The 17,585-nt window shown below is 36.9% G+C and overlaps 1 protein-coding gene across 4 annotated transcripts in view; it reads right to left on the reverse strand.

Annotated features, from left to right (window-relative positions):
* Nucleotides 1–17,585, reverse strand: part of CADM2 (cell adhesion molecule 2) — a 675,129-nt gene that overhangs the window by 254,133 nt on the left and 403,411 nt on the right. Inside the window, exon 1 of one of the 4 annotated variants that reach the window (XM_026093290.2) lies at nt 6,869–6,932. The exons of the other annotated variants lie outside the window; for them this stretch is intronic. The gene's annotated coding sequence lies outside the window, so the exon portion shown is untranslated. Of the gene's footprint in view, nt 1–6,868; nt 6,933–17,585 lie in introns of those variants that run through there. 4 annotated transcript variants of the gene reach the window in all.

Consider the following 17,585-nt stretch of genomic DNA (forward strand, 5'->3'; position numbering starts at 1 on the left):
CATCATCACCTCAGAGATATCATTATGATGGTCTGACCTTCAAGAGGCAACAAGATTTTTTTTTTTTTTTTTTTTTTAAATAAGGGAGGTCAAACACTAGAACAGGTTGCCAGAGAGGTTGAGAAATCTGGTTTTGGAGATACTCAAAATTTCTCTGGACAAGACCTAGAGTAACCTGATCTGATTTCACAATTGCAATTGCTTTGTTCAGGGGGTGGACTGAATAATTCCAGAGGCTCATTCCAGCCTAAGTTATTCTATGATTAGCTCAGTCAAGAATCAGTAATTTTACATGTACTAATTAATTTTACAGGTAGTAATCTCATCTGCAAGTCTGCACTCCTAAACTAAGCTTTATCTTTGGTATTTCATAGGAAATATGTTGCATGCAAAGACAAGTGTTTGAATATAGCAGGAAAAAAAATGTTTTGTCTCATCATATCTCTACATTTATTCTAATATTTTGATTGCACAGATTCTTGAATAGTCCAAAGGCAAAAGATTAAAACTAGCTCTGAAATAACTCAGGAATTAGAGATATTCTCAAGGGGACTAAGGCATGGAACCTCAAGTAGGGCTGGATGCAAAAGGAACCAACTATTTTTTTCTGGTTGTAAATTGGGAGTTTTTAGAAGAAAAAAAAATCTTTAATCATGCATTACAAACAGCTTACTAGATAGATGATATGCAGCAGGAGAAACCTTATGGTTCTGATGACAGATTAAGGACAAATAAGAATTGTATTAGCTCTGTAACAGTTGCAAATATGTTAACTATGGTTGGAATTTTTGAGCAACTTCTTCATTTTACAAGGTAATATAAACTAGTTCATGTTAAGGATGATTTCCAGGAACTAAGCAAACACTAAGACAGCCCAAACCTAAGGGCTTGGTAATCTTCAAAAATAAGAAACTGGGACAGTCTTGCAGTGTCCTGCACCACCGTGCTTTTTCTCAAAGTACTAACGTACAAGAGGGTGTTAACAGGCCAGTTTGGATTTTGCTAATGTAACAGTTGCTAGAAAAATATTTAGCAATGAGGAAAATTCACTCTGTAGCATACAGCAGGACTGAGACATTTACAATCCATGATACAGTAAAGAACAAACAAATAAAAGGAATTTTCTTTTGTCTTATAAGCACTACACTAATCAAAGTTTACCTTCTTCCCATAGTTTTAAAGGTAAAAACCGTATGGTACTGTCACAAGAACATACTGCCCACTGTTTCAAATGCTGGCTTGATTCATCCATTTTACCTCAGTTGGACACTGAGGTTAGCCTACTCACTCCAAATCAAGAATAGCAGCAAAAATACAGAAAACAATATTGCTGAACATGGCCTTTTACTATGCTCATAGTCAAATGCATCTATATTACGTACAATAAACACTACTCAATTATTCTATAGTGTCACCTCAGTACATTTACTGTAAGCCAACAGTTTGATTTCCACAGGAAACTGCCATTTACAAGGGGTAGGGTATCCAACCTTTCATGAAGTTTCTGCCCTTTGCTCCACTCTGTCTCAAAATATACCCTTCTGCCATCCTGCTAATTCATGTTCTATTTCTCCAAGAAATAACATTCAGGTTGCTGACCTTCAGGGCTGCAAACTGTACACTGTTCTTCATGTCGTATGTTAGATTACAGATGCTGAGACTGTGTTTTTCTTTCCATGTAGTTGTAACTAAAAAATATAATATGTTACAGTTTTAAAGGAATTTATGAGACCAAGCACAACAGGATCAATATTTTATGTCTGAGGTTATTAAATTTCTACTAAAGATCCTATTCATCAGAGAGACCTACACATGTATTCTTCCCATTTCTAATCTCTCAAGACATGCAGTGCATTATATGAATAAGTCAAAAAAACAAAGAAAAATATCCCTGCAAATGGTTATAGATGGAAGTTTAACATTGGTATTGATTAAGCATCTCAAATATATTGGGTCTTGACAGAAATGTTCCCTGCCCTTAGAAATCAATGTAAGATGAATCTACTTAGACCTTTCTTCATGTGTCCTGGAACAGCGCTGTTGGGTGTAAAGACAGTAGGCCAGGTACTCCCTTTGCTGTGCAGAGGGACCTATGCAGTGCGCAGTAGTGCGAATCTGACCAACAAGCATCGACATACTTCCAATATATTTTCACAATTCTCTGTAGTTCTCTTGCTTCTTATGCATCCTCACATAGCACAGTTTTTGCTGGTATGGAGCATGGAGTTAGGGTTTTGCCCATTTAGAATAGCAGTAAGGAAAAATGGCGGGAAGGGGAGTGCTATGCAACTGCAAATCAACATTAGTCATCTTGGTATGTTTGACTTCCAAAACCTACGGAAAATAGCGTCTTAAAGTAATCAATGGAAAGGGGAGGGAGTCCACTGGAGTCCTCTTCAGAGGGTGATCCCCAGCACTTAAGCTAGCCTTCCTCTCTGCCTTCCCTTTGGAGGACACTGCCTCTCTCTCTATTGATTAGTTAAGGAACTTCTCAAAATCAGTGCATACAGGTAGGTGAAATGGTTATTTTCCTATACACACTTTTGGTGTTGAAGATGCTTCATTAGACTCCACATACCAGCTGATAACAATTTAGAGGGAAGCAGAAAGAGAGGGCCTATATTCTGTTGCTTCGTATCAGTTTTACACCTGAGAATCTGACAGTACAAATACATGTGCTTGCAACCTCAGTGGTCAGTTAAACCAGACTAACTGTTTTATTATTTTTAGAGCAGCAGAAAATGACTAACGTCCTTTTGAATTTGAGTCATCACTTCTATGAGTGGAACATATGGATGTCAAACATTACTACTAATGATGTACAGTCTTACTGCATTGAGCACTATACGAATACACAAACACATACTCCTTGTCCTGAGAACAGTTAAGTTGATAAACAAGAGGACAGAAAGTCAGCAGGGAAGTTGCCTTGGCACAAAAGAATGGGTAACAGCAGAGGAAAGCTAAAAAGCAAAGCAGAAAGTGAACAAAGACTTGACAGTATTAAAACAAATAGGAGGAAGAGGAGAAAGGAGAGGGAGAGGAGAAAGGAGAGGGAGAGGAGAAAGGAGAGGGAGAGGAGAAAGGAGAGGGAGAGGAGAAAGGAGAGGGAGAGGAGTCTGGAAGAGTCAATGTCTGGAAGCTTTCTTAGTGCTGATATAGCTATCTTCTACCTATGAGATATATGAAAAGTGCCAGACTGACTCAAGAGACACTTAAAGCCTTTTTTTTTTTTTTTTGTTTCTCCTCCCTCAGGGGTGAGGAAGGGTGGAAAATAAGGGTCAAAAGAATATAAAATAAAAGAAGCCTCCACAGTTTTCACTAGGCTTCTTGACATGATATTCTTGAAGCTTCTGAGAAACTGCAAAAATAATGAATCCAGGTGTAAGTGATGTGGATGTCCTTGTTTTCTACATCAGTTTTCATCTGACCAGTGTGTTATAGTCTAAAAATAACCACAGCCAGCATATGCTTGGTTAGTTAGTCTGCCACTACAAAATTATCAGGAGTAACAGACATTAGTTCAGGCCTGATACTAATCTGCCATTACTTTATTAAAATACTTTGGCAGCTCTTCAGGCACTATATATTTTTTTGAAATCTAATATTCCTCTTTCAGAGGACAGGAAAGTAGAAACCAGGGAAAACTGGGGAAACAAGTGTATATTCTACTTCTACAGAAGTTCTACAGGAAACAATCTGTCATATTAGGCAGAAGTGATTTAATCAGCTATTCTTTTACAAGTAATGTTATTTTAGTTAGGAAAAATATATAGTAAAACTATGTAATAAACACTGTAAGTAAGTAGCACATCACAGAGAGAGACTAGCAAGAATAATGTCCGGATTTACTAAAAAAACAAGCTACTCACTGACTACTGTCACCTCTTTGGGAGAGCAGAGAAAAGCAGGAATAGTCTCTTTGGGAGACAACTGCACCAGAATCTCAGAAGGGCACCCATCAGCAGAACAAGAAGTCAGAAAGAATACTGTGCCCTAGTTTGAAAACATCCCTTCTACAAAAGGAAGTGTTTGGTTTTAATGAGTTTCATTTGATTTCATTATTTTATGTGCAACTCATTTTTATGCCTCCAGACAATCAAAAATCTGGTACACGATTGTGTTCGAAATAAAACTTTTCATTTGTTCAGAATTATAGTTTTGGGCAATTTATAAAGGACTTTCATCCCATGAAAGTTGTTTTTTTAAATGTGACTTTAATTTTAATTTACAGCCAAGTCCGTTTTCAGAATTGTTTAAGAGCAATGTGAGGAAGGAAGGGTATCGTTCCAGTTCCACTGGCACTAACGGTGTTTTTCTGGGATAAACCTTCACAGTTGCTGTGTTTTACTAAAGACGTTTGCACCACTTGGCAGCTTTAAGGAATATGTGTACAATGACCAGAAACTGTGTGAACATACTGATATATCATGGAGTCAAAACTAATACCATTGACAAGGAAGCAATGTTAGCTTATGGATGGCACTGCCAGTTTTGACTGGGTGACATTCATACAGGTTCCTGCCAGGTCAGTGGGCAGAGGGAGCAAGCTCGCATCTAATTGCAAAGTACTACACAGACATACCCTTGGACTATATAAAGGTCAGTAGTTCCCAGTACTAAGAGCTGTTAAATAAAACACCTCCATTTTCTGGTCCTTACTTCCCTTTACTGCACTTCTAGCCCAGAGGTTAAAAATAAACAAACATTAAAAAGCTTTTTGCAAGTAGTACATGATGTAATAAAAAGAATGAACACCTGCTCTGGAAATGCACCACACACTATAGAATTTCAATATAAACATTTTGTTTTTCAAAAAAAAAAAAAAAAAAAGGCAAGGAAACTCATGCTTATCAAACAGCAATTTCTTTCCTTCAGCTACTTCACAGGGGCTTGTCACTTAGTTTGTCAATGTATACTCACTCCTCTTTAGAAGAAATAGCTACTGAAGCATACTATGACTCCTACTTGTATTATTTAATTTTCCTGCTGGCCTGCAGATAACAAATCTGTTGTCAGCTTTTCTATGTATGTCCATCAGATAGACATAGGGAATGAAGTAGTTAGGAGAGAGGCTATTCCTTTGCTCATGCCTGAGAAAAATCAGATTAACTAGCAACTGAAGCAAGCTATCTCTCTTATGGAAGTAGATTAGCGAATGTTTTCTATATATAAATATTATGTGTAGCACACAAGGACAAGCATCACATGACAGACCTCTCTAACTACATGGTCTTTACAGTAAGTTGTTGCACCCTGCCTGCAGGGGAAAAAACAAAAAAGTATATTTCATATGCTTTTTTCCTGTAAGAAAAAAATCAACTTGAATATTTTGCATTTTGTTAAACTGCATCCCCCCCCCCCCCTTTGATTACATCTTAGCAATACATACAGGATGGAGACATCTGAAATCTCTTCTTCTTTATTAGGAAAGCTGAATATTGTGAAGAACAGATTACCACACTGAGCGAAATCCACTTCATCTCCAGGAACTAAAATCCTCGCACTTTTGTTAAAGCTCACTATAACTTCACAGATGGAATCTTCTCTCACTTCACCTGCAGCACTTAGTTTGCAAGATTAAATCAAAAGCTCACCTAAATATGCTTGCAGTGACATGAAGCTTTATGTTCTACTAGTTTATTTCCCAGATTAATCAGCATTCATAACGCATAGCTTCTGACACTTGCATGAGCACAATATATTGTAACAACACTGACCATGATTAATGGTACTTGCTTCATGTGTACTTGCTATTAATGCAAATTATGTATTAATGATATACTTTTATGAAAAACACTCTTTCATGTAGGAACAGCACTAAGTTATCTCCATACACATTTGTAATTATTTCCAATATTATGAAGAATTATTTAATATACTCAGCTATCTGATTTTTCTAAGATAATAGGTAATGCGAGCTACTAAAGAGAACATCCTGAATGTGTAAAGTATTGATTAATATAACAAGATATTAGTTAACGGCGGGGGGGGGGGGGGGATATTCAAACAAACCTGGCTTTCATCTAAGGTATGTACTACCATTTTCACGCACATTTTTATTGACAAATATTTACAAAAACAACTAAAAGGTACAAGTAAATGACATGAAATTAAAACCATAACGTAATAAAGCAAACAGGGCCACTCACACAGGTTCTAACAGGCTAGCCATCTCAAGAAGAAACTAAACATGGGGCTAGAAATTCCAAACCTTCCAAGTATGAAAATTACAAATAATTATTACTTCCTTGAAACCGTATGATCTATAATATATCCCCATCACTCTCAAGGGAGCAAAGAAATATTTCTATTTCAATACGCAGGGGAAGATTTATTATCTTTAGAATAATTATAGTCAACAATGTTTATGAAACCATTTTTTGGACTGCAACGCATACCAAGGGCTTTACAGGGAGTTGGGGGAATTAATTCAGTAGCTATCATCACAATAAGTACCAGCTTCTAGCATTTCATTATATTCCATCATTTCATTCTTCTATATGCTTTTGTGAAAGAGCACAAAATTCCAATTTCAGGAAAAAAAGAAGTAGAAATATGTTATAAAAAAGTCACTTTATAAAAAAGCAATGTGAGGAAAGAAATAAAAGCCATTGGAGTGCAAGCACCATCAACCTTAAAATAGTAACAGAAACATCAACAAAGCACAGCGCAGTAAGTTAGTCCGAGAGCTTGTAGCCCACAGCCAGACAGAGTCTGAGAGAAGTAGCTTTCAAAGACACCGGCACAGAAGCATTCTGGACGTGAAATAAGTGCATGCCGCTTCTGTCTGATGGACGAAAAGCCCATGCAGCTTCAGCTACGAGTTTAACAAACAGTGCCTCTGCCAGTGCTGACACCACCTTACCCTGCACGGTGAGCCAAGGGATAATCGTGTTTGAAAGGAGGAGGAGCAGCAGCCACCACACCAAGTCTGACTGACACCTTGGTAAAGCAATTTCCAGCCTGTGCTGAGACAGAGCTGGCAGAAGGCTGGAACTAAACCCTACCACAGCTGAGCCCAGGAGGGAGAAGCTGCTGAAAGCAGCCTGTCCCTGAAGCGTTGGAGCTGCAGCTGCTCCAAGGCAAACAGTCAGAAGTTCTTCCCTGAAGCAGGAGAACCACTCCCTGCTGCCACCCACACAGCACGAGACACAGTTACCCCACTGTGTCACAGAGGGAACCAAAAGCCCAAGATTCCCCTGTATTTTTAAGAACTGACTGAGAACCAGGAATCACAGACAGCTTGAGACCCACAGAGATGCACAGACGTTAAAACACTTTAGATACCATCTAAAGCGCTCTCTTCCTCTATGTATTTGGGCACTAGGTAGAAGGACTCAAGATATAAAGGACTCACGGCTCAGTCCCTAAATGGAGGGTCATGAAGTCCTTGAGAAGTGACAGAAAATATTAAAGATTTACATTCCATAGAAAACAACAAATCAATCAAAGAAAACTTCCTTTCCTTAAACTGTCAGAACATACCTCATCATATAGACAATCTGACAGTCTGCATCTATATGGAAAGATGTAAACTGTTTAGCCACTTTGTTATAAGCATTTCAGAGCCCAGTTGGGGGCGGGGGATCGAGGGGGGTCCTCTCCTACTACAGGACGGCAGGATCAATCCTCACTGAAGAGAGCAATGTCCGTCACAAATTCCAGAGCTGTCTGTTGTGCAGATGTCCTGAGAGTGGGCCTGAAAGGACACACGGTACTTCATGGCTCTGACACGAAGTTCTACCAGATGCGCTCAGTGGAGAACACCACGGAAAGCAAGATGCGGCACACATGGCTACGTGCCAAGTTCACGCTGATCCACTCTCCTCCTGCCTCTTCATTCCAGCTCAGGCCTGCTGAAATCCATACTCTGATACACTGGGCTACACCACCAGCTGGGGTTTAGGGGTATCCAACAATGTTTCCACCATGCAATAAGGGGAAACCTGGGTTGTCTAGATTTAAGCAGCTTTCTGGACTTTTACATGAAACTTTGGGCGTATTCAGGTACCTCCCAAAACAGAATAAAGGAATTAAAAAGGAATTTATTCCATCCCATTATTCTCTTGTTCTAAACTGATTTTCAGAGTGTATTAAATATGAAAGACAGTTGCTCAGCACCACTGAAAATTTAGACAGGAAAGTTTGTGGATTTATATAAAAAGCAGGATATTAATTAATATTATGATGACATTTATTCAAACAAATGACCATAATGTGAGACAAATGTATGAGCAGGCCTAACAAGTAACACCAAGGAATACCACTGAACACCCAAGGATAAGTTTTTTCCCCTTAAATATGATCCCAGGATCAACCACTATCAAAGCAACAGACAAATAGCCACATTGACAAGATTCTGATGCTATAAATATGCTTTTATACACTGTATCTTAAGAATAGGTTAAAGACCACACATACTTTCCCCCTCTTCAAATTATGTAATATTTTCTCAGGCAAAAAGTGAAAGGAACTATGAGCATATACAACAGAAAAAACATCAGAACCTTCACAGCTGAATTTACAGACAGCAGTGAAACTTCTACAATAATAGAATGAGAGCGAGTAAATTACCAGCTTGTAAAGAGATTTCATTGGGTAAAACTTACTTAAGGAACACCCTATGATGGGATGTTTCTTTTGTAGACCAGAAAATAAGTAAACTTTCATAATTCCATTCCAAAATTTCTAAAAGGGAAAGCCACACTATATATATTTTTGGAAGGTTTACTAAGTAGACTTCATCATTACTGAAACTGAGGTGAAAGATAACTGTACACAAATTTATAGTAACCAATCAAATGACTTCCTGAATTTTAAAATTTGCACATACTCATAGAATGCAAAAAGAAAGATGACGACAACGTAGTATGAATTTAAGTTAGTAGATTACTTGCTCACAAGTCAGTCATTATCGTATAAATTCCACACCAATGAGCTGGTGATGGCATAACTGCATTTTCTCTTCACATCTGAAGTCCTAATATGATTTTCACGAAATCATAGATTAAAGATATAACAGGTCAAGATCACTTTGTGATCTTTCAACACCGGTGCATTCTGCTCAGTGAAAAGACAGCTGATCAATGGGAATGACGATGATAACGGTTTGTTCTATAGAGACCATTTGGCTCGGAAATAAGAATTTGGTTGTTCTCTTTGCCACTCAGTGACACCAAGAACACAGGCAGAATGATCTTTTTCAATTTGGTGTTGCAAGTATACACTGTACCTGCAGCACTAATACAGAAACTTCTCTCTCCCTTTAGGACAATGCCTCCTTCCAGGCATATAAAAATCAGTCCCACTCTCACAGCTAAACTGCTTATTTCTATATTCAAGACATCCATTGATGTCCACACCATTTTGTTTCCAATTACAGCTCCTTACTCAATTCTTCCCAATATCTTCTGCCTAACGACTTCCACTGGTCTATGTCTCCTTCCATGCTGTCCACTTGTGCCTATACAGTACTCCTATGCCTGGGCATGACTTAGCTACATATTCCTTTAATTTTTTAATTAAAACAAACTTCTATGAGACCTGCCAAAGAATTATATAGTGGCTCTTTTCAGCAATTAGTGATGTCTGACCAAAGTCAGTTTTACGAAGTTCGAGTCTACCAATACCTTTCCTTCTCCTGGTCACTAAAGATATTTGTTGTTGTTCTTCTAGTTCAAGTTCAGACAAAAAATGATTCACTTTTCTCTACTTGTATTTCTGACACATTAACAGCAGCAGCAAGCCAGCACCTGCAGTGTTCTGCATAGAATTTCACCATATAAAAAAATAGTATATGTTTAAGTTAATCAAAAGGTGATATTAAATGGTTTCTGGAAAGGGATCTTTGAAACTTCTCCCCATAATTAATATGTAATTATTTTTTTTTCTTGAAGAATACCTCAGAATCAAAAGGGATTTTAATAGTACTATGAAGTATTTGACAATTATTTGAACAAGATAACCCCAGGATTTAAAAGAGATTGTAATATTATAGTATGCTATGAGTTGTCTGAATTTTTCCTCTGTAAACTGACTACTGATTTTATAGCAAAAATCTCTTGACAGTCTATAATGCAAAAGTATGTTATTGCACATCCCTGAGAATACCATTATCATTTTGATCTCCTTAAGCTGGCAGTTAACAAACAATTTTGAAATATTTCAACAGGGTAAATTTACAAAAAAGATTGAGAAAAAATAACATCACTAACCACTGATATTCTTAGAATCCTAGTCAAGGAAATTCAAGCTTTAATTGGCACTGGCACTGTCATCTGTGCTAGAAAGCAGGAGGCCCAATTACAATTCAAGAGACAAATCCCTCTTCACTAAAGAGCTGATATGAGGGTTCTCTCTTTTAACACTTCCATTAGTTAATGTTATAACAGGTTTTTGCTAACAGCTGTCAGATTTCTAGTCTCAAAAACATCAGGTGGACTTGTTTGAGCATCTACACAAAAGTTTACTTTTCTCTCCATCATCAAAATCAACAGGCAACAGATCTTTCTCGGTAAGCCTCTCACCCCCGCTCAGGCTTCCAAACAAACTTTTCAATATAAAATACAGTGATCAAGGGTACCCTAGGGAAAAAAAGTTTTGAATGGCAGGAAGGCAACTGCTGAAAAAGTACATGCCTCTTCCTCACCTAATAGCTACACAGAAATACTTCAGAGGCTAGCAAGGAGCTATAAAAACCTAGTCTGGGTATGAATTTCCTGTTTTCCTCTGAAAACCAATTCCTTGTAGCACATACAAAATAATATTTTTCTCTACTTGCTCCATGGTAGCAAGCATTCTGTGCTGTCCTGGCCAGACTTGAGCTAAGGGACACATGCGTGCATGAATGTGTTCGAAAATTTTTATAACATTTTCTTTGAAATTTCTACACAGAACTAAACAAGAACTTCTAAAGTAAATGCTTTCTATTATCTAAAAGTTTTTGTAGTCAGCATGAGTTTTCACTAACTAAAATAGGAATGTTTAGCAGTAATACTTTTAGAGTAAAATAAATTTTTAAAATCCCGTAAAAGCATGCATCATAGCTCTTTCCTTTGTTTCTTCCTCTAAATTGGTCAAAAAACTCTTTTCTTGGAGCAGATCAATTTTCCCCAGTGATAGACGAAAAGGTCAAATGGCCAAAGGAGCGAGGCAAACATTCAGCCTCCCTTTTCGAAGCAGTGAAACAGCAGATCATTGCAGCTACAGCAGTGGTTCAAGACCTCATCCCCTATCAATGGATTAGCACTGAGACCTTCACAGCTGGCAGGTGTGGAACCACTAGCATTCAGCAACAACCAGTATGTAGTGTTCTTCTCTCCATGTTAAGTGCATCAAGCTGGAAAAGCATTTCCATTAATTTTATGAAGCATCTTAATCACACTGTGCATATTAAGAAAAATTAAGATTTTCATTGATGAAAGGAAAAACTCTGCTATAAGACTGCTCCAGTAACACACAACTAAACACCATCAGAAAATTCTAATCTGACCTGAGACAAGTATCACTGTGCAGTCAGCTCTAGGTTAGATAATAAATCTTCATGCTCATGAATGCAACTTAATTTGTAAGTAAAGGAACAAATTAACAAACAACGATAAAAAACAGACATCTTGGTACCCTGAAAGTATGGTAATGGTGACCCTAAATTACTGAAAGAGTTGTAAAGCAAAAGATAACACTGGAGAACAGACAAAGTCCTTCACAAGGACAGGGTCTCAAAACAGTTTTTGATGATTTAATATAAATAATTGAAAACTCATGAGCCTTTCCTAGCAGTAGTGTATTAAACTAAACAAGCACTTTAGCACCAACAAATCTGCCCCACAAATTGTGATGCAAAATTGTCTGCTGTCAAAAGTCATCAGTAAACGAACCTAGATGCAGTTATCATATGTAAAACAGCATTCTCATTTCTAAAAGCATTAGTTTAAGAAGGTGGTTTTCAGAACCCTGGGGCAGAGAGAATAAATTATTTACCATAAACAAATTTGATAAAAACCTATATATTGCCTCTTGTGACCAACATCTCGGACACACTAACACACACACAGATTATGCAATGTGTATTAAAAGTCCAATGACTTTCATACTTCAAAGTACTTTCTGTTGACAGATACGAACCATGTACATTTTGCATTTATTCATTATTTCAGCTTTGTCTCCTTAAATTATCATTTTTTAATATTTGAGGTATTCTGGATCAGAATGCTGAAATGCATTTATATTTATGAGAAAAGTCTTAGATTTGAATTTTTCTATTATTTTTCTGTACAATCTTTGTTTGCAGACTCATTGACTTCTGAATGACAACCATTATTATACAACCAGCATACTACACACACACACACACACACGTGTTACCCAAATACAAAGAGTAGGAGTTACAAGATTTTAAGAGCTCAGAGTAGTGGGCTCTCACAGCAATCAGTGGTAAATTCACTTGTGTGAGCAGACAGCTGGACCACCACTGCGTAAGTTTTCAAAATACATTCTAGAGTTGGTATTATTGAGGGTTTTCCTCTAAACAAAGCACATTCAAAAAAGGAAAACATCAGCTAAAAGCATCTATTTTGTAGAAGTTTGCTCAAATTTTATTTAAAACACAGCAGATATTATACTTATGCATAAAGTGGCAAAGCTTTCTGAAATAGAGTTTTAAAAGATTATTCAAAATATTTTAACAGGAAAGCACATATTTTTCTTATTAGGCATAAACAAGTTATCTAGAGACATCTTTTTATTAGTTAAGCAAGACTTTACAACAGTTGGAACTGCAGTTTATAAAATATGCAGCTAATAAAAATAATTCAGGGAGCAAGAGGATTGTACAGAATTTAGCATTTATATTTCTCTAATAAATTTCCATAATTTAAAAAAAATGCTTCAGGGCTAAATCCTGAAACATATTTAAAAACCATGTTTGACTTTAAACACATGACCAAGCCCTCCCTATTCCACATAAGATTTAATTATTTTCTTGACAGGGCCTTCATTCCTTAAATATTTATCTTGTTACTTGGAGGACTGTAGAAGGCCAAAGAGCTCTAATTTGTCTTTTATTTTGCACCTGCAGCCTTCACGGAGGAAGGGGAAAAGGGGGAAGAAAAAGACACACAGACCTCTGCTTCAGTGAATACTCTGACTCCCCTTTGGCTCCCTTCCCCCAAACTTCCTTCTATCTTTCCATCTTTTCAAACAACAACAAAAAATATTAATTACACTTACTTAACCAACTACTACCTGATTTCCCATTTTATTGTAATTCCAGCTGTGCCCCTCTTATTCCTTTTTAAAGTATAGCTAATCTAAACTCCAGATATTTCATCTTTTTTTCTAAAAACCTTGTCCTCCCCTTGGTGTTTAATGACATCATTCCTTTCTGTGTTGCATTTTTTCTTTCAGTGATCTTCAGTAGTGCCTCTTCATTTCACCCCAGCTCTCGGTAAAAATCTCTCAAGACTGTCATACTTTATCTAGGTCTCATAACTGCATAATCCTATCCATAAACTCAAATAATTCATATAACAACTCTAAGCTCTTATCCCATCCATCTACCTCTTTACCCTAGTTCTTTCTAATTGCGTCCAAATTAAAGTCTCATTAACCTCTTCCTCTGGTCTTTTCTTACAGATGTCTAGCGTGCATCCCAAGTGTACTGTGGCCCAACTGAAACTCTTCATCCTCCACCCTCCCTTTTCTCCCCTAGTCTCTGCTTTTATCTGTGTTCATGATATTGCATATAGTATAAACCACCTGCTGCTCAGCCTTTTAAACCTGCCAGAATCACTATCCTGATCCCTCTTGCTAAGTCTTTCACCTCTCAGGTCTACAGATGCCTTCTGCATAGCATCTGTAAAATACAGCTCTTCTCATCTTTCTAATACAGCAAAAACACTCACCCTGGCTCCTGTATGGCAACATCCCTTGATTTGGCCCAAGTTGAGTTTTGCCCTGTTCAAACTCATTCCTAATGTTTGCTACTGCCAAAGAAATGCTTTAGTAGAGTAGCTGAGCATATGCAGTCCCCAATAGCAATGTCCACTACAGCATGCATCCCCTAGAGCACCTCAAGTAGAGGCACACTGCTGCACAACCTAAAAATGCTTCTACATTTTTCAGTCTCAACCATAACACAACTACGTACTACCCAAAAGCAGTCCACTTTTACTCCATCAGCCCTTTTCTGAAGCCATTTACATCACTTTCTTTATTGCATAAACATAGCTTTCTTCATTTCTACAGCCCTCTTGTCCAGTCCCATTTTCTAGCTGAATGTTAAGATCTCAATTTCCACTTCTCCTCAACCCAGGCTGGAAGCCCCCAAAGCCAAGTAAATGCAGGAGACAGTCCTACAGGCTGACAAACTTGTACTATTCCTCTTGAAAAGTCTTGTTAAAACTCACCTTCCCCAATACTGTCAAAAATCACAAAAAAGACAATTAAAGCACTGAAACCACTGCCCACTCTGCTAACCAATATTGTGACACTATTTCACTGCAATTTTTATTTTTCTGTATGAGTCTGTTTTCTTGTTTTATAGTTAGCTTTTATATTCTCTTAGAGCATAAATCTTCTCTATAGATCAAGTAGCACAGGATGGTATATCATTAATGGAATTAAATTAATGAAAAATATTAATAAAAATGAAGTTGAATTAAAAATTTTAGTTTGACTATAGTTTTTCTATATCTAAATATAAGACATAGTTAGTGTGGCAAACAGCTGAAGTGTTTAGAATCACATTTAAAAAGAAAAGATATACCTGCACCTAAAAGACCTGGGCAGAAGCCAGGGAGGGGCATAGAAAGAAGGTTGTTAAAAATCAGCATCATCATCCTGTAGCAAAATTCTTACATTTTTCATTAAGAAGCTGCATACAGCTGAAAATGTACTTAAACACTTAACATTTGTGTTCAAACAAGAACTTTTTATCACAAGTAAAGAAGAAATCTTTTCATAATATATTTTATGTTCTGGTCCCTTGATTATTTAGACATTCAGCATTCATAAACAAGTAGTGTATCTATGGGATGAGCTATACGATCCCAAAATTAATGGTCACCTGAAGAATAGCCTTCATAAAAATAGTAATAAAAATAAAGTTGATTAGTGTGCTTCTAGTTGGCTTAAAGCAGAGAAGAGAACTTATGCAAAAAAAATATAAATGTCTCTGGGCCTCTGATTCTGCAATCATATGGATAGCAGCAACATTGTTCATGTGATTTTGGTAACTTTGATGCTTCATAATGCACTGTTTATTGAGATGCAAACCTATATCCACCATCAGTGACAAAGGCATTATTTCAAATGTGATAATTAAGAAGTGGAAATAATGTAGAAGTTTAAAGCAAGTGGCAAATGACCAAAAGTAAAAAATAGTTTTAAGACATTGTCAAAACACATTTTCATAATAAATTAAGCCGTGGTTTTCAGTTGACATTGCTACCTTTTTATATGTTTAGCTATACACACACAAAATGACTACTTCAAACTACTTCAAGTTCCAGTCATTGAAAATGGCCACCAGATGCAAGGCCCTGGCAGCGTGCTTCCCTTTCAGCTTGTTGCTAACTTTGCAGCCCAATATTTTGTATACCACAAAGAACATAGCTTTGCTTTCAAAAGATAAATTACCAATTCTTTTGCTTTTCAGTGGATTTGCTACTAGAATTCCTAACTAGCACATCAAGCCTTTCCCCCTCACACGTACTGGTTTAACTTCTTTACGATGGAGGGTAATTGTTTTGGCCTTAGGCGAGGAATGTGCTTGCTGCTTAGAAAGATGGCTGCAGAGCATCTTTATAAAGGAGTCAAAGGAGGAAAAATGAGGTAGTTGAACACAGATTTCTCTAACTTATCAAGAAGAGTTTTTTTTCTTAAATATGGTAAGAATACTAATAAAAGGTCAAGGTATGATACTAGGATCTTGGTATTAACAGCCATAACAGTCATGATAAACAACAACTCAAAATAAATGCATTCCTTAATGGACATGATAGCACGACTGTGACTGAACCAGTACTCCAACCACAAAAAACATCCACTTGAAGCCAGTAAGTCACAATTTGCCAATGCCAACAAAAATTTGATTACAATAGCCTGAAACTTGAACTCTTTTCACTAACAAACCCCGTGCTTTAAAATGTCTTAGGGAAAATAGAGGTGAAGTAACTATGTTGATATCTGGAATTTTTGTCTTTTCACATTTGATTACAGTCTGTAGTCATTCAAAAGACACATCTGGAGGTTATTTTAAAGATGGGGGGGGGAGGGAGGAGAGCACTGTATATGCTGGTCAGTCATCCCTGAGGAGCCTTGCAATCTTATTCAACAAAATACTATCCATCCATAATGTTATTTTCAAACCCTGAAGATGGAAGAAGTTGATTGATCTTAAATGGGCCCTAAGAACCTTTTCTTTCCTCTTACTTTGTCCATTATAAACCACAGGGATCTACCTGCTCCCTGCTGATACACTCCAGAGTATGAAAACACTAATCAAACGAGAGCATAGAATGAGCAAAGTATTATGGTCCAATTCCTACATTCACTGTATGACATATCTCTGAACTGAGGGAGAACAAGGGATTTCAAATAAAGACCAAAAATACTACTTTAAAACACTTCTTTCTGCAGACTAACATTTGTTCATATTGAGCAATAAAAGACCAAGGAAGTGTTTAAAGTCTAATGAACCACATCTAGACTGGGGGCTTTCTTTCTATTGTGGTGTCTTTTAACTAACAAAGTCACAAATGATATGAAAACCTTTAAACATTAAAAAAAAAAAACAACTTTAAGTTATTCTGACAAAGTTCTGATGTCCATTTAGATTGCAATAAAATGAGTTGAGTGAAAAAGCAGCATTTGTGAGGAGAAATTTTATTCTCAACCATAAATAAATCTTCCTAAACTCTACCAGCGTAGCAAATGTTCAATAACATTTGACTTATGAATTAGCTAAAAAGTGCAATAATGTTGTTGCCCTAATTTTTATATTGTCACAAGTCTGAGATGATCATGTCAAGAGACCACCGAAAGGATTGCAAACCTTGCCTTAAAAGGAGCAATAATAATCTTGGTAAAGATAAGAAACTGTGTGGCAAAAGAGAAACTTGGGTTAGCTCGGCATGAAATATATACACATATTTTTCCTACGCTGAACCCAGAATGAGAAAAAAAAAATGCTGATTACAGAATCAACACACAGAAGTAGAAATTCCCTAAAAGACTTGTAGCACTGGAAAAGAAACAGATGCAAGGATATTCCTTTTCATCTTAGGCAGTTCCCATCACCACAACTATAACTCATTTTCCTATTTCCAGTAATCTATGTACCTCCACATATAGCAAAGTATCACTACAGGAATACCTGCAAGAATCCCCCCACTGATACCAGTTTGAAGGACCAACAACTAAACTTTACAATGATACATTAGAACACATACAGCTTTTATGTTTACTCTACTCTGATTATTTTGCTGTTGCTTTTTTTGTTCCATTCACTCAATATTTGGTTTCTTTTCTAGAGCCCTTCAGTTACTAAAGAAAAAGGATCTAGTTTGAGCTCAGTCATAATC

Source organism: Dromaius novaehollandiae, chromosome 1, assembly GCF_036370855.1.
Source record: "Dromaius novaehollandiae isolate bDroNov1 chromosome 1, bDroNov1.hap1, whole genome shotgun sequence".
NCBI lineage: Eukaryota > Metazoa > Chordata > Aves > Casuariiformes > Dromaiidae > Dromaius > Dromaius novaehollandiae.